The sequence below is a fragment of the Mytilus edulis genome, chromosome 13 (assembly GCF_963676685.1).
Source record: "Mytilus edulis chromosome 13, xbMytEdul2.2, whole genome shotgun sequence".
Classification (NCBI taxonomy): Eukaryota; Metazoa; Mollusca; class Bivalvia; order Mytilida; family Mytilidae; genus Mytilus; species Mytilus edulis.
In genome coordinates this window covers 71134132-71140131 of record NC_092356.1, presented here as the reverse complement: position 1 = coordinate 71140131, position 6000 = coordinate 71134132, and the positions used below count along the sequence as shown (strand labels likewise).

Below are 6000 nucleotides of genomic sequence, written 5' to 3'. Positions count from 1 at the left end.
ATCAGTAAATTGCAGCGAAAAATATCTCTATAAGTAAAGAATTGTCGGATAAATATTAAATAATAATAGAGTACACAGGAAATGGCATAGTTCACATAGTCCCGTATGATTAATCATTTAAAAAAAACAAGCAAAAAGGGGGGGATGGGGCGTACACACTTTACGTCAAGTAGTAATCCTCAAAAGTATGCGTAGGTTATATGCTATTTTTATCAAGTTGATTATAGACACAGAATACATTTTATTATAATATCATTCCCCATTTCCATTCTCAATTTTATTAAGTCTCCTTCCATTATAACACGGGTCCACCAATAATACAACAAAAATGACAAATTAGTAGAAAAAAAGCGCTATGTTTTCATATTGCTTGAAGTGCAATATTTCAATAAAAATAAACTACTCACAAACCACTGATCTCAATATAATTAGCTAAAATACGGCAAGTTTTTTTACAAAAGCTATTACTTGTTGTCATATCGTCGTAAGCCGAACAATCAATAATCGGAACAAAAACATACGATTTTAAATGTCATGAATGTTGCAGTTGTGTCCCCTTAATCATAAACCCTGAAATTGGACAGAAGACACCATGGACACTGGATAAATAAATTTAGTATATTTATTGGAATTGGAAAGCATGCATAATGAGTGACGCAATTAAATCACCATAAAGTATATTAATGATTGTCTTTTATTAAGAACATCTGTATAACTTTTTTTAATATGCAACCTAATTTTTGTTTGTGTTCTTTTTTTAATTGTTCATGAACATTAACAATGTGTTAACTGTTGATATTTATAGCCTTTTTCTTCTTCGCTGTGAATACCACTGTCACTCTAATATAATTATAATCAATTTAACTATTGTCAGTTTATTGTCTTAATTTTGTATGCCATAACCATTTAATGTAAATGTGTTTGTGCGAATAAAATATTGTATTGTATTGTATAATTATTGTATTGTATTAATCTAGTCAAACAACACCAACTTTTGATGACTTATATTCTTTTTATATAAATGAATATATAAAAAATAAGATTCAAATAAATATTTCGCTATAAAATAGATTCAGAAATATATTATATTAATGTCTTTAAAATATAAATTTCGTAATAAAGCAATTAACCTTCATCAAGGCCCTCATTTATGGAAATACTACAATCCCTGAGCAATGTTAGATCTACATCGCTTCATAGGTCAATTATATTTCTACTCTACAAATAGATGTCGTTGTTTGTGTATGATTACCCTGTACGGTAATTTATTTTACATTGGTGTTATTAGGAAGGCAACATCAATCAATTAGAAAACAGTTTATCTCCGTGGAGATGATTTATACAACATCTTGTACATCACACACAAATATAGCAGTTAAATATTCAATATGATTCCTCGTTGAAAGCATCAATTTAATTTGCAGAATAACAGGTTTAGAATAAAAAATCTTTATTTGCTAGAATGCAATAGACACGTGACGAGAATTCGATTTTCTTCTTCATTAGTTTGTACACCTCAGCAGTGGTGGGTTAACTCTATCACTAGTTATTGTATGGTTGTGCTAAAACATCCATTATGTGAAAAAAATATCAATACACAACTAGTGATTTTCTTTGATGGTTTATAAATTGATGCAATAATGTCAATAATGTTCGATATTTTAATACTGGATGATTTGTGGTTGATTTAAAATCCTTTAAAAGACCTTAATTAATGGTAAGTGTTTTTCTTTTCTTTTTAAAAGATATATTCACTTTAATTACCATTTCAAAACAGAGGCGAAAGATACCAGAGGGATAAACAATGATAATCATCAAGGAATTGCATGGTTCGGAATCAATGCGTTCTCATAGACCTGTAAACGACTATGTTTTACACGAGTATAACATATTGTCTGTATTTCAACTATTAATAGATAACCACTGCTCACATAAAACGCTTTTATTAGCTACTAAAATGACAGTTTAGAGATCTCTGTAGAAACATTTTCTTCCCACATAACATACGCATTTATATTCTGAGAAGATTGCTGCAGTGCTGTGTATATAGTTTCTTACATCCAAGTCATATGGACTGTGCTGGATATTTGTCTCATTGTCAGCCCCTCAACATCGTCTTATAGTTATGTCATTATTTTTCTTTTTGTTCGACTGTTAAGATCTGACTTTTAAGTCCGCATTGTTTCTATTGCCCGTGTGATTATGATGAACAATAGTATTCCTCTGAGGTGCCGGTACCCCAGTGACCAAATAAAAGTAGTTTATCAATAGTATCACTAGCCTGTCAACACCAAGATCGTGAGTTTGAATGTCTCACGTTCAATTTTTCTGCCAATGGTCGGTAGTTGTCTTCCTAGACCTCCGGTCATACTTATAAAAACTACAACGAATAGTGCTGACAGTGGCTTTTAACATTCGTCAATCAACCAGTACATCTTAATTCCCCAACAATACACCTCAGTAAATTTTAACGATTGAGAATAGGAATAAGCCTGCTTAAGAAGACAGGTATAAGTTGATCTGTGTTATTTGACATAAAATAGATCTTTTAGGCTTTACCACTCAAGATGTTATGTTACAACGTTGATGTTGGCCCAGAGATTCCATGTTTATAACTTACAATTAGTCGAATTCTATGTAAGCTTTAACAGATAATTTTACCTTTGATTTATGTCTAAACTACGATTAAAACTGTTAAAACTATTTAAGTAATAACTAATCTAAATTAAAATAAGATTTTTCACTTTGCTCTGTCAAATTTGATTGATACTAACACAAGCGAACAGCATATCTAAATTGCCGATTAATCATCCTGTCTAATTTAATGTTTTACCAATCTTTGAAAAACCTTTAATATTCTCCAAAATAGCTGTTTCTGCTCTGATAAGTACGGCCACAGAAGGCAGGCCCATCTTCCGTTTAGAGAGATTGCAAACCTTCAGAATATAGCTTTCTACTGAAATCTGTTTTCACCAAAAACATGTATATTCCTGTGTGAATGATTTTACACTAGTCGTTTTTTAGGGGCCCTTTATAGCTTGCTGTTCGATGTGAGCCAATAATCCGAGTTGAAGACCTTACTTTGACCTATAATGGTTTACTTTAACAAGCTATGACTTGGATGGAGTGTTGTCTCATTGGCACATCTTCTTATATTATATATGTTGAGAATTTTGGGAGTTGGTTAGAGGTTTAATGTTTACACCATTCGAGATAATGATAGTAAGTTATGCTAGTGCCTTAGTCAGTAAGTTATGCTAGTGCCTTAGTCAACTACTTTAATAACTAAACATATGTTTTGAGTATCAACGTGTCTATAAATGATATGCCAAAAAACTTTTGTTAATCATTGATTAATTTTTCAAACAGATTATCAAAAATACAGTCCTTCATTTTCAAATAATTAAAAAAATAAGGAATATTTTGTCAGGTAATCAACTAGTCATTATAAAAACGTCCAACTAGTCACACAATCAAGAGAGAGCCGTGGTGTAGTGGTTAGTGCATCGGACTACTGACACAAAGGTTTCTGGTTCGATTCCCGTCTGGGATGAAAATTTCAGGAACTGAATTTTCGGCTCTCCCTTGACACCATTTGCGAGTATGATCTCGAGGAAACGATGATAGTCCGTCTGAAGGGGACGGCAAATTGTTGACCCGTGTTAAGAGAGAGCCATATCTCTTGCACGTTAAAGACACCCTTGCAGATTTCGAAAAAGAGCAGGCTAATGCCGCTACAAGGCAGCACTCGCACCCGCAAAGTGGAAAGGGATTAATATAAGTTGCAAAACTTGTTTCCCAATCCACTATAAAATAAATATGTTTAAACATAATCAAAAACCCCTTGAGGAGGATCGTTCGTTTGATGTGTTTTGTAGTTCCAACTTTTCATTATTTAAGGTCTAATAAATCTCCTGCATGTACTTTTCACAAATTCAAGACCTATCCCAAAAGCCATTGTGTGCAGGATCTGTTATGTTAGAGAAAAATCTCTTTTACATTAGGTTAAAAAGAAGACTAATTTATAAAGTTATCAAATAAAAGTGTTATGTAATTTATTCTTCCAAACGCATCACAAATGTATAATATAATGTATAAAAAGTTATCTATAGACATTCATAAAGAACTTAACGAGTACGTTATTAAATACTGGTAGTTGGTTATGTATTTTTTTATTCATTGCTTTCACAGGTGTTTTTCGTTTTTGTTGCAGTTCTACAGAGTTTCAAAACTTTCATCACATTATGTAATCGTTGCAATTCTTATCTGGAAGTTTCCTTTAAGATTAATGTATTCATTTTTTTTGTGAATGCATTGCCTCGTTATAAATCTAGAGATAATGTTCAAATGTTGGTATCAAAAGCATCATCCTTGCATCCTATATTACATATATGTTGGTAAAAAATAGCAGTACACTATAGTTTTGTAAAGTTTACATTTCGAAAATCAATGAAAAAGTTAGACTATTAAAATATTAAAAAATTTGAATTGTATATTTTAGTTGACAAATATAGTTTATTAAATCCCCCTTTCTCCTCATGGTACCACAAAGATGCTTCGAACGTCATTCTCCTCCAGTTTGTCCTTGCTAGATAGATATGGTTACACATATCACATCATCTACGTTTCTTTTACATACTCGAGACAGTCTTTAGTAAATCAGTTCTGACAAGACGAACAAAAACGTGATTAATGAAAATAGATTGAGTGATAGACAGAATCAATTGGTTTGTACTGTCTTATAAAACGTGAATTAAGGTCACTTACACAGTATCAATGTACCACCATAACCCGATCTGTTTTCCTCTCAGTATTAGAGTTCTACGTCTGTGTTAAAGTAGAAGAATCTCATTTATAAAATAGATGTTTATAGTGGTAGTGCTGGTAGTTTGAATTTAAATACCGATTATCGGGTTTTTGCAGGTTGACACTGTAAAAATATCAACTGCGGATCACAATGTCCAGAGTTTTGTTGAAAGATCATTTCGAACAGGTGAAAATAAGTGTTTTTGTTATTAGATGTTAAGATATTTGTATTTTTGCATTGGTTTGAAGCACTTAAGTGTTTCTGTTGATCCGTTGTTTTTCACTTATAGTTGATGAGTTTCCATCGGTTAAAGTTTGTAACCCTAATTTGTTTTCTGTCAATTAATTTCTGATTGTCGGAAAGCGGTATATCATGTTGCCTTTATTTGAATCATGTCTGCAGTTTTTACAAAGTATTTCAGATATTTGTCAGTGTTTTTGGTCCTCTGAAAATGAAGAATAAAAAATAATCATACATTGGAAAGAGAACAACTTCGGATACCGATTTTTACCCATATAAAAACACTGTAAGCATTACTTTGAATTGTTCATGTGAGATTAACGAATCAACACTTTTGACTAGACTGTCATAGAATTAATATCCACATTCGTTGCCATATTATCTGTGTGGTAGTGCGTGCTGAAAATAATTCTAGTAACTACTTAATTTAGAATGATTATAGATATATCTGAGTTATTTCAATGGTTATCTTATATTTCTTATATGTTGATTCAATATACTCTTTTTATTTTATCTTATTAACTAGTATGTGGAATGAAACAAACACGACCTTGGCATTTGTATTTGACTGCTAATTAATGGTGTCGTGTATGCGGTTGTTTATCTGTTTTTTGTTGTTGATTTATACTGAATTCTATGTCTTTTTAATTTTTGTTGGTCTTTTATCTCGAGAGTATTAAGTTAGTTTTAAAATTCTCAAATATTTTGATCTCGTGCATCACTGAGGAGACATTAATTGTCGAGATGCGCAACTGGTGCACCGTAAATGTAATAATTGTTGTTTCTGTTATCGTATTGGTATATGTTGCCATGTATTGTCTTAAATTTGGTTATTTCTTTTCATATATAATTCTTGATAGATTCTTACTTGAATTTCTAATTTCTTTGGGTTTAATTATTTTAATAAATTTCACTTAATAAAGGGAAATATACTTTAATAGAAAGGAATGGAT

General features: G+C 31.4%; 1 long non-coding RNA gene across 1 annotated transcript in view; it reads left to right on the top strand.

Annotated features, from left to right (window-relative positions):
• Positions 1–1342: 1342 nt before the first annotated feature.
• The window catches only part of LOC139501658 (uncharacterized), a 67836-nt gene continuing 63178 nt past the window's right edge, over positions 1343–6000 (top strand). Inside the window, exon 1 of the long non-coding RNA XR_011658624.1 lies at positions 1343–1717. This is a non-coding gene — a long non-coding RNA (uncharacterized lncRNA). The remainder of the gene's footprint in view (positions 1718–6000) is intronic.